The 15626-nt window shown below is 31.5% G+C and overlaps 1 protein-coding gene across 1 annotated transcript in view; it reads left to right on the forward strand.

The window, feature by feature from the left end:
- Window positions 1–15626, forward strand: part of LOC147065456 (neurobeachin-like protein 1) — a 177316-nt gene that overhangs the window by 64133 nt on the left and 97557 nt on the right. The window lies entirely within an intron of this gene.

Below are 15626 nucleotides of genomic sequence, written 5' to 3' on the forward strand. Positions count from 1 at the left end.
AAAGAAGAGATTTAGAAAAAATAATACATACTATCTTATACTATTTGATGGTTTTAAAATTCTAATTAATGAAAGTTTTGTATTATTACATATGAATCGGCTGTGACGATCGTAGTTTTGCCTTTTGGCATATTAAAGCTCTTGTTAAAATATATGTATAACTTACAAAAATTAGGGTTTCGTTCTGTGTATATACTAAGTTAAAATATATGCATAACTTACAAAAAATAGGGTTTCGTTCTGTGTATATACTAAATTAAGATATTGAATTACTTACTGTAAAATTTTACTATTTCTTATTACGAGTGTGTTAGGACTCATACCATTAATAATAAAATTTAATGATTTTTTTATCCAATCCAGAATACACACAACACTTAACTACATATGTTAGATTCTTTAAAAAGAAAATACATAAATATCAAAAACCCAGAAACTTACCATTTTATTAAACGATAATTAAAAATTTCGTATTTCAAAGTATCTCAGATAAAGCGTAGCTATTAGAAATAATTCGTATGAATAACAGACGGATCGAGAGCTTAAAGGCTAGAGCACTCACCGGGAAAGAGATATAATATGTGAGTTCGAGTCTCAAGTTATTTCTAAAAATATTAGTTAGAAAACAATTTTGCGAAAGCTATTCTATTTTACCAACTGTTGAAAAGTACAATTATTACCCAATAATGTAGGTACCTCCCATTTATGAGATAATAGTTTATATTTCACCCTTTAATCATTCAATTTGGAAAGTGAATTATTAGGTACCTACTACATTATAATAATTATGAACTTCTTCGCAACTAAAGAAAGTGATGATTTTTATCATTAAAGAAACATTGAAAAAAAATATTGCAATGCTATTATTAATTTGCTTATAAATTCAGTTCACATGCAAATCACTTTGGTATCAGTTAACTATTGTTAGTCATATTGTTTCTTGCATATTATCCTATTTTAACTATTAATTATTTATTATTTTCGCAACATTTACTCAGTCGTTAATGGAAAAAGTCGATGTAAAAAGGAAACTGAACCGTTTGATGTACGCATAAAATGAATTGCTTTCTTACAAGTTTTATGGTTTTAGTCTGTGAAATTAAATGAATGATTTGAATGTAGTTATATGTAAATGATAATGTTAGTATGTACAGACACTTTATGAGAATCGCTCGGATTATTATCTTTGTTAATATGCATATAAACAAATTGATAATTAAATAGTAGAATATTATTATATTCAATTTATTATAACGATGTAGGATCAATGTCCCGAGAAGAAGTTGCAACACTCTTATTTTTCTCATTTGAATATGACTAGGTATAGATTTTTGAAATCTTCTTCACTGTATGGGATTTTAAATGATTATACTATGGTATGGTATCACTCCAAGTTGGAAAAGATAACACAATTTTCCCCAACATCTAGCTTCTCGTTGGCTTGTATTCTAGTAAGCATGCCTTGTATAAAAACAGGTGCTCCGTGCATTTATTCCCTCTTATAGAGTTGGTCATCAAGTTCCCTCATTTCACCATATCTGTCTATAGAGTGCTCCCTGCCCTGAGTGTAGAGTCTGCTGACATTGCCTAATCTTTGAAACGATTAGACAGGGTTAAAATAAATGGCGTTAAAGTTAAGGACATAATAAAGTAAAGGACTAATGTAATTACGCAAATAAACTAACACATTCAATGTTATTTTTTCAATGTGTGTTTTGAAACGAGATTATTGATCACATAGGTTGTGCAAGTAGCTAACATTTATTTCTCGAAAAAAAAAAACAAAAATCTCCTTATACAACCTCCACTCTGGGGAGGCCCATACCTAGGATAATAATAATAATAATTGAAAAAATATGACATTTATTACTTAATATACATATTTTAATAATTGTCCGGACCGGTTACATCCGCTTAGAAGGACATTGCCAGTAGCTATCTGTACACATAAGGTTTTTTTAAATATAGCAAAACTATTGAAATATACCGATGTACCACTCAGCATTACAAGTGTGATACATTTAAATATTTATGTTTTGTTGTCAAAACAAAACAAGGTATCGGAAGTGATTGTCAGCGATTCCTCAATCATAACCTATATCAATAGTGTCTATTATGATTTTTTTAATTGCGGCAATGTCTCTTGTAATGTATGGATTGCATTTATATAAATAGCAAGGACGATCCATAACTTGTCACTTTACTCGAGTCCATCACTCGGCTCACTACTCATCTCGAGTCTGGTCACTCGACACAGTCAACCGTCATTCAAATCGAGTCCAGTCTCCCGGTTATAATAACATCTCGGTCAGTTCAATAATATAGTCAATCTTATCGGTAAGTACATCCGTACCCGCGATTATAACATCACTCTGTCATATTTACCATTGTATTTATTTATTATAACGATAAATAAACTCTCACCTCGAAACATCCAAGCAACTACGACTTTATCCACCGACCTCTCACCGATCATCCCAAAAAATAATAGCCAACAAATATTGAGAGTTAAATCTATTCATTTTATGAGGACTATATTGAAAATAGCGTGCCGTGGTGCTGCTTTCATTTTAAGATAACTTTCGCTGTTCTTGTATTGTATTTTCAATTAGATTAATAACGTCATAATTAAATGCATTGAGATATTTCAATAAATGCACAAATTATTCACACCATTATCAAAACAATACTAATAAAACCGGTACATTGTACAACATGACAATTGATTCTCAAAGCAAGCTGTTGATCACACTAACTATTACACGCCTCGTACGTTTTTTACCTATTGGCAAAATGGAAAGTGTGCGATGCCACTGGTTTTTTTCTTGGAGATCTCTCATGATGAGCACAGCGTGCCTGCATCGTTCAGATTCAGAATATTAGTTTTTTTTCAGATTATAAAACTTCATGTGTGAACTTTGATTGAGTTCCATTTTACCAAAATATTTTTATTCACTTAATCCTTTAGGGTTTATTCGAGTAATTTATACGAAGGGACCATACTTATGAAAAACCACGAACCGGTGTGGAGTAGATTATTTTGCTGCATACTTTGATACATTTATTACATAATTATGGATGCAATAAAGGAAGCTATAGGAAAGCACGAAGAGACGACAACAAAATAGTCTATGCTAAACATGTCCAACGGGATAGATTTTGGTCGATCACACGTATGGAAAGTATGGAAAGCGTGTACATTCAATGGAAACAAATATTATGTCATTGAGATTTTTGGAGAGGAATCATTTACTATTTCTATTTTCCCCCCTTTTATGTGGAAGTCGTTTTCAAATTTACCACGAGGAAGCCCACGTGAGCTCGTTGTATCACTTGATTCGTATTGCATCACTTGCCGCAGGAGTAAGAGAAAGAGAGGATGGAAATCCCCGCGATTTAAACTCAGGCGTGGTTTCTCTTACGGTCGCACATTAAGCTCTTTGCACACTGCGATAATACTTTGACGATTAGTGCAATGATATCATACCAAAACGAAAAAGAAATTAAGTATTTCTGAGTATTTGTGATGTTGAAAGATAACTGTTAAAGTGCACACTGTTAGTTTTGATACTGAATAATAGACCACAGCCTGGCGCATAATAAGGTTATAAACAACTTTTATATTATATTGACTCCAGGGTGTCAATCATAAAATTTCTTAATTGAACAGTTAAAATTGTATGTAAATTGTATTTTTAATATTATGAAAATGTTAATCGTCAGTACGCTTTCATACTGAATCGATTACTACATATTGCTGTAATTTTCGGGATTCTTTGTAGTCGTCTACTGGCATTAGGACGTGTCAAAACCCCCTGTATGCAATATGGTAGAGTGTTTGTATTCATACTGAAAATAATGGCAATAACCTTAATTAATATGCACGAAATATTCAATCAAAAATCTTCATTTACTGCGAACAGGTTACCACATTACATTCGAAGTTACGCAATAACAGCACTATCATCGGAACTCGGCATTTAGTGCCGCGATTATAAGATAAAGTTATAAAAAATGTCAAGTTCTAATGATGGCTGTAGCCAAATGTGCAAAATATATAGTATAATAAAATTGTGTTAAGATTGCAAAACATGATATGTCCGTTTTTCTAATTTGTTCAGGAGAGCAATTTTCGAAAAATATTCAAACAATCAACAAATGACATATTGATTTATTTTATTGACTTATTTAACCCAACTTATAAAACCTATTAATACCATATTTTGATATCTTGTAGATTTCATTGATACGGGTCTGAAGGTTTCAAAAAGATGAACTCAATTTGCCAAAAAACGGACATATCATGTTTTGCCATCTTGCCACAGAAATAATGCATGCGCGCCATTTAAATGTGAATACATATAAACAGTTTATTTTATCCTATATATAAAGCACTAGGGCCAACTTTGAGGCATTTGAACAGTTTGTTACGTCATAGAGGACGGAATAATTCTGATCCCTCTTTAGATTCACCACTTTCAACTCCTGACTCCTCTGTTTCGGACGGAGTTTCAGCACACAGATACAGAGAACACTTTTGTGTCACTAAAAATAAATGACGGCAGAGCAAGTCCAATATTCTTTCCTATTTTCTAAACTTTCTTTAAGGACCAAGGTGCATGGTTGTTACATCAGTCTCGTGCAGCCTGGTTTCTGGACAAGGAAGTGTGGCACTAAAAGATTTTTATTCTGACAAGTTTGTAACGTCATGGAAGGTGGCCGTGCATAAACCGCGGCTGCATATACGTGACGGGTGGAGATGATTAATTCAAACCACATACATAAAACAAATTCACGAAAAAGTTTATGAAAATAATATAAGTTATAAATTAAATGAACTATTGTACTCCATTTTCCATAATTTGGTTGTTTGAAGATGAAGATTTTGAGTACAGTGACGATGCAATAAATATATTATACGTCGATAAGAGGGGTTGTCTGCAGTTTGATTTGAAACCGATGTTTTTTGAAATCCTTAGAATAATAAAATGCACATCTACGCCATAAAGAAAAAGTATTGATACTTATTTTGCAATCTATATGATCCCTGCCTAGCCACCGCATAAGGTCCGTTGGAATATTATGTATTTTAAAATAATTAATGTCAAGGCTAATTTTTGGTAGTTAGTTGAGAGGTATGTATTATTCCACAGAGTCTAGTAATCACTCTTTATTTATGATTTGGATTCAATCGAATGAAATGAAAATTTGTTTGAGACTGATTATTTTTTACTGTAAATAAAGAAAGCAAATAATGTCAATTATTTCAAATCATCGCCTAATTTGATTTGTTGGCGCTAGTTGGTCTTTTAAAAAGTTCACACTGCCATAATGTTATTCTCTTTCACGTATGGAACGATATAAAATACAGGGTCAACATGATATACTTTCGATACGAAAGTATCTATAATGCGGAAGTTTTTTTTTTATTTTCATATTTTGCGTGCAAATCCTAGATTACTCTTTTGAGTGATACATGTATATAATATGTATCAAACATGTACCAAAATCCAGTTCTAGTCATAACCAGAGGCACCTATATTACTTATTTTAGAATCCAAAAATATCCAACGACATGCTCGCTACGGCATTATAATATAGTTGATTATATTATATCTAGAGCGAATATCCAAATAGTCCAAAATAAAAATACCTACTTAAAGTATTTCCGCTTTTCATATGAGGCTGAAAAAGTTTTTTTAATAGATTATACTTAGCGTCGCATTTTATGTATAATATTAGCAATAACTAGAAATTTATGCCGCGACCCGATTTAGATATTGTCGTATTAATCTATACACTGTTGTTAATTTTGATTCTCATAAAAATCGGATACATGGTTTGTTGTTTGTTGCAAACTCAACAGTTATACGTTTTTGCAATAAACGTACATTGTTGAAAAGTTATTACCCATATCATAAATATTTTTAACACGGTCTGATATTTGAGCTTACCTGGTTACATTCACATTAATAAACACGCCCACGATGGCCGAGCGGCATAAACGTCGTCTTATAATATCGTGGGTCCCTGGTTTGAATACTGAGTCTGGCAAATACACATATTGTTTTTCAATTTGTGTTTGGATTCAGAGTATAGACCTTATAGGTTGAACATCCATTTCTCGTAAAACCGAAAAATCTGTCAATACAAACTTCCACTATGAGGAGGCCCATATTATGATCCTATTAGGATCGGACATGGTCAAAAGAAAAATATTTGAATATCAATTAATTATAGTACATTGCTTTACATTAAGAGGTAGGAACATATTATAATTATGCCTCTTAATCCTTACAGCGCTGACGGCACAGCTATTGTGTCGGCATTAGATGGCCATTACATATAAATAGCATGTTATTTAAACTATATTTTTATAAATGTCAAAAAATCTAGGTAGTTATTTTTTAGCCTTATTAGTTATAGTGCAATTTTATTTTATAATAATGGCTTTCTGAATAAGTTGGATTATTAAAAACTTTTTAACCAGACGCGTTACTTATATTATGAATACCCTGTATAATACATTCGAGACGACGTTTTCGATTATTCTCCTAAACATATATTTTCTTGCCAATGTATAGATAGATACTGGTGCTTAATTCAATGATTATCGAAGACACAGTGATTATTTTGAGGCAAACAAAGACTCAACGATTCCAATCTTCTGACAATGCGTTTGTTCTTTTAATAGCGACTTTTCTTTAGACTGGGAGGTAAAGTGGATATCCACTTTCGCGTCTCGATGCTCGTTACTTATTCAAATACATACGTCGGTACTCTACGAGTATTGTACATGTTAATCATTATCTCGTACGTTCGATCTTCAGTTTTTAAATTGTAGAGATACGTTTCAATTAAATTACGATAAAATGTATTTATATATTTTTAACCAATCTTGAATTAACTAAACGAAGATTACACTATAATATTACATACAGTAAAAAAATGTATATGCACACATTTAGAGAGCGCTTTTTTTGTAACAACCTTTTACTGAATTAAACAAAATACGATTTATTTCAAAGATATATATTATATAATATAAATATTTCTTTAGACATTGTTTTTTTTTAAATTTTCATTTATTTATAAAATTTTCAGCAGTTCAGGAGTTTTAAAAACAATGTTTCCTTAACGAAATATCATTTTTATTTCAATACTGAATATACATAAGGTTTAAAATGTAAGATTATTTATTACATGAAAAACTTCAGAAACACATCTATTAGAAAGCATCATAGAAAAAATGGGTCAAGTGGGGCTTGTACTCACATCATTCACTTTCCGGGTGATTGATATCACATAAATTAAAGCAGTAATCGTCCCTAATATTATCATAGTAATTTTTTTATTATTATTATTAAGAAATTAGATTGCTTATACATTATTAATTGCAATCTGACTAGACTATTTCATATTCCGTTATGTTTCTTTAGATTTCCGTGATATGTTCAGCTTAGAATCCGTTATTGGATCTTGAATATAACGAAAACGACTAATAACTGTATCTAAGAAAAAAAATCAATTTTATATTTATTTTGTTCTAGAAAGAAAATAACGATAAGAAACAATGATTAGCTTGCTTTTAGTACACCAGCGCATCTATTCTATACACGAGGCTGCTATCGGCGGCTATCAAGGGTAGTTTATCATATATTTATGTATTTAGGTATTATAATTATTGTTACAATAAGTATCATTATTCGTAGGATGTTTATCACATTTGAATGGTCAGAGACATAGCTTATAATCAGTATCTTTAGAATTATCTTCAAATGTGTTAATCGTGCCCATTTTTTAAATTCTAAAATGCCTAATTCTTGTCAAATTTGGGATCACAGAGATTATAAAATATATTTTTTATCGTAAATATTTCACTATATAACGTTAACATTAATTTTACTAATAATTTTAGAAATGCGTTTAAAAATTAATAAATCTAAAAAATCTTAACACCACTGCACATGGATGTACTGAAATATGACTATATTCTAAAACATTAGTAGATCGAGAGGTTTAAGAGAATACTATTTTATGTATAAAAACTATTTATGCAGTCATCGAATGTTTAAAATAAATATAAAGAATAATAAGGCTTCAAATTATACAAATAGATTATCTACAACGTTTAAGGAATGTCCATGGTTATACTCTGAAAATTCCATAAAAGCTCCATTTTGACCTACGTTGGGCATGTGGGCCCTTCAGAAAATTTTCGCCCTTTACACTGATCTGTGTATGTTAACAATAACTATATTATTATGCCAGTGGCGAGGGGAGGAGGTAGACTGTTAAGATTCGACATAAATAGTGCACACTAAACTTTGACAGTCATACTTATTTGTTTTCATTGAACTAAAAATACAATCTGCTAATGGTGCTGGTTAGTTTTTAAAATTCAATGAAACCTTGCCTAAATCAAATCATGATAGTTTAGGTATGCTATGTGGCGATTCGACAAAAATAGTGTATACTTTTTCAGTCATATTTATTTGTTTTCGTTAAATTAAGAATACATATTACACATGGTGTTGGATAGTTATATATATTCTACTATCTATAAATTATCTAAAATTATGCACGGTTTTAGATATTTCATAGGTAAACGATTATTTTTTGACCATTATCTATTATGGCTTAGATTAGGCGGGGCTTAATTGAATTTTAAAAACTAACAAACACTATCTACATAATATTGTAGTCTTAGTTCAATAAAAACAAATACGTTTGACTGCCAAAGTTTAGTGTACACTATTTATGCCGGATCTTAACAGCCTACCTCCACCCATCGCCACTGCTGTATATTTAATATTTTAACAATATATTATTTATTTAGTTCATGAAAAATATATCAACGGAATTTAGGAAATCATAATTTACGCACTGTTTTGTTTTCGCCAATTTTTAATGACTTAAAAATAATCTATTAGGTCACGCTTGAGATAGTTCGAAAACGTATTTTATTCGTTTCTGTGCCTAATTTTATTGAAGTTGAAGCTAAGGTACTTACACCTATCCTTAATTTCGCCGTTCACGCTAACGAGCACTTGCCGTAAAGATAAATTGATAAATTCTTGACTATTTTATTGTTTCTGTGATAAAAACAACAGTCCACTATCTTGTACATTAATTTGTTTACATCGTTTGCAGGTTTTCAAGACATTTATAAGACTAGTCACATTATTGTGAAGTACTTCAGTAGTTTCCCAAACCGTGTATGTTATGGAGGCAATATAATTTTATTTAACAATGTTTTAGTAGCCTCTTCCAGAACTAAAAATCGTTTCTTTATCGCCCTATCTATACTATCGACGGGAAGTGTTGTCTGAAATATGTTTGATTGTCGTAAGGTTATAGAAAAAAACTGCACTTTTTAAGGAGAACATACTTGGCATACATCATGTCAAAGTTCAGGAAGGGGAGCCACCTGAAAATTATTCCTCGAACAAAATGGCGGCTATGCAAATCAGGTGAAATCATATAAATATAAATGCTTTCAAACGTTATTAGAAGTCCATAGGACGAGATATCCATAATGGCAACCTATAATGAGAGGGTAGGCCGGTGTAGTAGTCGTATTGGAAATGGATATTTTTGAAATTACTGTTTTATTTGACATGCCACTACTATACAATTAAAATAAACAATTCAATAACCAGGTTCTTCCATATAATCATCTATAATCTATAACCATATCCGGAGCTTCTTCCGTGATATATAGACAAGCTAGTGCCATGGAAAGATTCCTGTGGCGTAATGCTAGGGATATTGTGATATAATATATTGTCATAATATACGCGTATAGTGAATAATACCTTTCGCATGTAGCTTGGGAAGAGGACACCTTCTCAGTTCGCAGTGCTTGAAGTTAGCAGAGAATAAATATTAACGTACTCGCTCTATCTGATTATACTAAGTTTCCTAATTAATGTATCTCATCCATCATTTTTCTGCGACTGTGTCATACAAAGTGTGTTTTAGATTTTTGGGCCTAGCTCTGCTATTTAATTTAGTGAGCCTGGCATATTGTATCTTGTACCTTATTGCATACCTATTCTAAGTTTTTTTTGCTCGTTAAAATAAAACAGGATTGGGACAACTTCAAAAATAGTCTATGATCTTACTACCCAGTATCAAAACTGGCAGAGATCTACCATGCATACTCTCCCATTGTCATTGTTCGACTTAAAAAAAACGTATTATATTCGGATGAGGACACTGAGTCACACTTGTCGTTACTCATACTACTCAATTTTCTTTTTGGTCTTCTTTTGGGCGCTCATAGCACTATCGTCACACTATTCTTCTATTGTGCACTACTGCATAACTGGAAGTGGAACTACGCCTCGGTTTAAAGCACGGGGATTTACACGTTGTCGTTCTCATAGTATTGACTTATGCATCCTCAACTATCTTATAAATCGGAAACATCAGTTGTTTGTTCTGCCAAGGTGCAGAACTAACCTGCCATTGGTGATGCCAATTGGGAGGGCAATACCTCTGTTCAACCAAATCGCTTCGGATGTTGATATATTCCACCTACGCGAGGATGAGTAGGTATATGTGGGCGTTGTTTTATAAATTCTTAAAATAGGGTCCGCTTAAATCATTCGGTGTGCTTCCATGCTTTATAATTTTTATAATTTTGTACTTATTAATTTTTTATGCCGTTTTTGTGATACTGCATATTTTTTTTTCTTCCATACACTGTTTTAATACTATTTCTTTGTTTTTAAATATCATGTTGTGAACGTCTTAAATGTATAATTTTTAACGATCACCGGTATGTAAAAAAATGAATTTGAACGGTTTGATTGCCGCGATCGACGCGTTAGGCATAGGTACTTGAATAAAGTAAATATAATTTAGTTGTACTTTGTTAATGATATTTAAGCTAATTTTATTTTTCATCAGCCGTTGTATTTTCATATGTGTATACAATCATCCAACATTTGTACCGTATTTTTAGAAGCCGAATTCCTATTTAATACAAACTTAATATTTAAATTAATTAATCATGAAATGCTTGCCTTATGCCGGATAAACTGGCTTCTCATAAATTATGGTGAAAATTAAACTTTTGTTAATAAATACATAAATGAACATGTGGTATGTGAGATGATATACAATTTGACCCGGTAGTACAAATACACATATTGGAGAGAGGAGATGACCGCTGGGTAAAATGACAAGCAGAATGCCAACACGTATAGGTTTATGATTTTATTTTTTATCAGAGTTTCGTTTCATTGCTAAGCTGTTTGGCCAAATGATTATTATTTGGCGAATGCCGTGACTCTGCACAATTAAGTTGATTGGACTTGGGTTGACCGAACGGGACTAAGAAAATATTTTAGTTTTAATTTCTGTACTTAAGTTTTAATCAGAGATTGTGGCATTCGAAATTTAAATTATTTGAGTTTCGTTTATGATATAATTTTTACTTGAAGCTTTTACGAATTGAGATGCTGTGTGTTAAATGAGTATAGGTGACATATAATTAGGAGTAGATTTCATATCACCATATTGGTACCTATTAATGCGTGAAACGGGATTCAAATTTCAAATATTATGTACCAATATACTTCGCTTGACATTATACTACAATTCATGGACTTTTGCGTATATATATATATATATATATATTATATTTTCATAGCAACATATATAATTTGAATATTTTGCTGTAACTTATTATTACTCGTCATCACCCTCACGACTGAGGATCGTAATCACTTCGAATTCTGAGTCAGCTTGTGAATGCTATCAGTTTTTAATGAATTCGTTCAATTGAGCCCTACTACACCTCCTCGGTGTTATTTTTCTGCCTCTTTAACCAGACACACTGCCTAAAACAATTAACCTTTCGATGCTTTGAAAATAGTGTGTCTAAAGAATCGCATAATGTGGCATATATATATATATATAATAAACGCAGGAACACAGATGACAGCCTTTCACTGATGCAGTATCGAGGCATTGGTTCTGTCATAAATAAATGTCAATATTTTTTTCTTGGAATAGTAATAATCGCTCATTTGAGAAGAATACCTCATTTACACTTTATCTTACAGAGTATCGATTACACAATCGTATAGTTTGTAGTCGATTTACTCAACCACTTAGTTCACTCGTATTCGCTTAATCTTTAGGTCCTAAATTATTATTTATATAAAGGGATATTAATTAGATTTGACTTCAACACTTCACCAAAAGTTAGCTTGAGAAATTATTTTACGTTTGGCTTTAATTTGATCGAGATTTCATCATACTTAACACCACTGAACTTGAATACATATTGTATTCTATCAAAAATTGTTATACATTTATGCTTAATATCATTCTATAATAGAGTATTTATCTTATCAAGACCTTTAGTATGTAGTGTAATACAAAAATAATAAGTTTCAGTTGGCTCTCGTTGTCCAGTCCGTGGATTTCAGGTTCGATTCCCGACGAGGTCACAATATATTTATGTGATTTTCTCAAAGTCTGGGTGTTTGTGATTGATTCACTTTTGTTATTAACTGCACTAGGTACTGCTGTACTACACCACTATCATTGAGCTTCATTGCCTACTGTAGTGTTAAAAATAATATACATATTGCATTTACTTATATATGCAATAGATATAGGACACACATATATGTTATATAATTTACTCCATCCTTATTTACCACAGGAATTATGGTAAGTACTGTGGTGTTTATTTTTATTACAATATTGGTAAAATACTATTTTTATGAAGTAATTTATTTTATTATGTGCTTACTATTATTATCATTTGGCATTGGCAGATTTTGACCGATTGCACTGTCAACCGGTTCATTCGCTTTAATGGAAAACAAGTTCCTTATGTATGTCACTTTTACAGACACGGATCATTATCCAATTGCATTGTTTTATTATTGAATACTTCAATATTCTGCAGTTGTACCATTTCGAGTATATTGAGAATATAATATATCATACTTACATATAAAATAATTTCAAAATTATTAAAACAACTGAGTAAATATCTGTTTTAAGGTTTAACATAATAACTAAACAAAATGATTGGTTGTTAGGTTTTTGTTAAACTCCTTGGGGTTATGTCCTGGATTCAAATACACATAATCCAAGATCTTATGACCCATCGAATAAAAGAAACGATTTCTGTTTTCTAATTCTGCAGCGTTGATTCGATTCGTCCTTTCTCTCCTTCAATCATAATATGTGCATTACGGTTAATTTGGAATGTTCAACTAATTTTTTAGACGTATCTCCTTTTTCATCCGCACACATATATATAACTCGATATAGGAAGATATCATAAAAACTGTCTTTATCTTCGAACATGAGTGACAACTTTGTATCGTCGCCTTAAGAAATCTGACATAACTAGGTTAATCATATTGGTACACATATACTTCAGCCGTAGTATAAACCACTATCCATTTGGGAAACTTTAAACAATTGGTCTAATTTTGATCCAATTCAATTGAATTTACTATTTATTTATTCCAAAATATAGTTTTAGAATATTACAGAATTGTCTTTCTTATATAAAATTCGAAATACCTATTATGTTTTTTTGTTTCAATTTTCTTATTTGGTCCCAACTGACATCTACATAATAAGCCGGATTCCTTACTTTTCCTGAAAATTCCATTTTTGAATTTTCACAACATAATTTGATGTTCTTTTGTTTGACTTAGCTGTCAGAATTATTTTCATTTCGACATGTGTTATGTCTAGATATAGATATTTTAATATTGAAGAATGTAATTATTATTATTCTGTTCAGTTAATATCGATCAATAAATCGACCTCGTGCGAAGCCGGGTACTTCAGCTAGTTATTATAAATGATAAAATAGCAGTGGCGAAGGGTGACTTTTGGAAACAGGTAGGCTGTGGAGAAAGCACACTTGTTAGATGTATTTACGGGAAATAAGAAGATAATCCGACATAACTACTGATGAATAGGTAGGTAATTTTTTACAACAATCAATATTTATATGTGATTGAATCCCTAGAAATTATTTTAAAATGTAAGCGCTCCTTAAACAGCTAATCAATTTATATGGGCCGCCGCAGACGTCTTGAAATTATGAGAAACAAACTTCATATAAAAAAAGTTTACGATTCACGCGAACGTAATCCATGCAATATGTGAAGCGAAACGAGATGTCGCTTATTTTTTTAAACCTTCGAGACATGCCATAAATGGTGCTTATTGAAATAGTGGAAAAGATCGTAAAATTATTATGACAATTATACGATAGATGTCGTTGGGCATATTGAATATATTATTATGTGATTATATTATTTAATATGTCAATATAAAATTAAAAAATATTTTTCTTAAGAAGGTAGGCTTTAAATAATCGCCTTGTATGGAGTCTTCGCCACTGTAAAATAGTATATTATGTAAAAGTTACCCGAAATAATAATCATCAGGAGGGCGACACCTGGATTTCTCCAACAACTCTCTCCACCTGTTATCAGTGACCCTCATTGCATTTCGCTACTCCAAGTACCTATACGTCAGGAATTGGTAGCTCCAACTAGCCAGCGAATTTTTGGTCTGCCTCTCTACATCCTACCCCTCTGCGTAGTCCCCCAATATATAAAAAAACAATGGTGTGTTAAATTTAGCTTTTTTTCTCAAAAGTATAAATGCGACTCTGAAGTTGAATGAATGCAGTTATAATGTCACGACACCTAGTGAACTTGTAGGTACGAGTGAAAGCTATTGATATTTTCAATAAGTGTTTTAATATTGAAAGTACGTTTAGTGGTATTTTGTGAGAAATCTCGTCATATCCTTTTTTGTCTATCACTGGGAATTATAAATTAAAATTTATTATCACTCGACAGCGGTGGCGAAGGGTGGAGGTAGGCTGTGGAGATTCGACATAAATAGCTAAACTTTGTCAGTCATACTTATTTGTTTTCATTGAACTAAGAATACAAGTTGAGTCCCGTTTAATTGAGGATTTTCAGCGATTAGGAATGCAGAAATTATATAAGTAATTAAAATTTTTACGGTGTATCGAAAAACTGTGTTATTAAAAATCTATACACCATAATATAGAGATACGACAACTTCCATATTAAATGATATATTTATTATTGAAATGTCATAGTTCTGTTTATTCATGTTCTGTTATTCATGGAACCATATTTTGTTAGTCAGTAAATACAAGAAAAAAATCTTTACATTTTAAAATTAAAATAGATTTGTTAATGTGGTAGTGGTACCTATACAAGTCTGCGTGACCAAGCAATTTACACACTACTTTCGGAAATGATAGTGGCATAGCAAAAAATCTTCAATTGTCTTCATTGTAGACCCCATCTGTAATAATGTGTTAATAATATGCATGTAAAATTGAAAAGAGATTTATCAATCATGCATGTGTATTATGCACATTGGCTTTGCTATAATAATAGTGATACAACTTAAACGATATTATATATAAGTATAGTTTTACTCTCTCATCCGAAAATACATATTTAAAAAAAAAAATATTTATCAAAGTCACCTTACAGAACCATTCACAGAGATACATAATATCTTATTCTTGTCGTTCCATTTGCTAACGGACGTCGACTACCACCATACCGATCTATACTCTA

Source organism: Rhyacophila brunnea, unplaced genomic scaffold (genome assembly GCF_057557595.1).
Source record: "Rhyacophila brunnea isolate RB1 unplaced genomic scaffold, BYU_Rbru_1.0 scaffold_6, whole genome shotgun sequence".
In the NCBI taxonomy this organism is placed as follows: domain Eukaryota; kingdom Metazoa; phylum Arthropoda; class Insecta; order Trichoptera; family Rhyacophilidae; genus Rhyacophila; species Rhyacophila brunnea.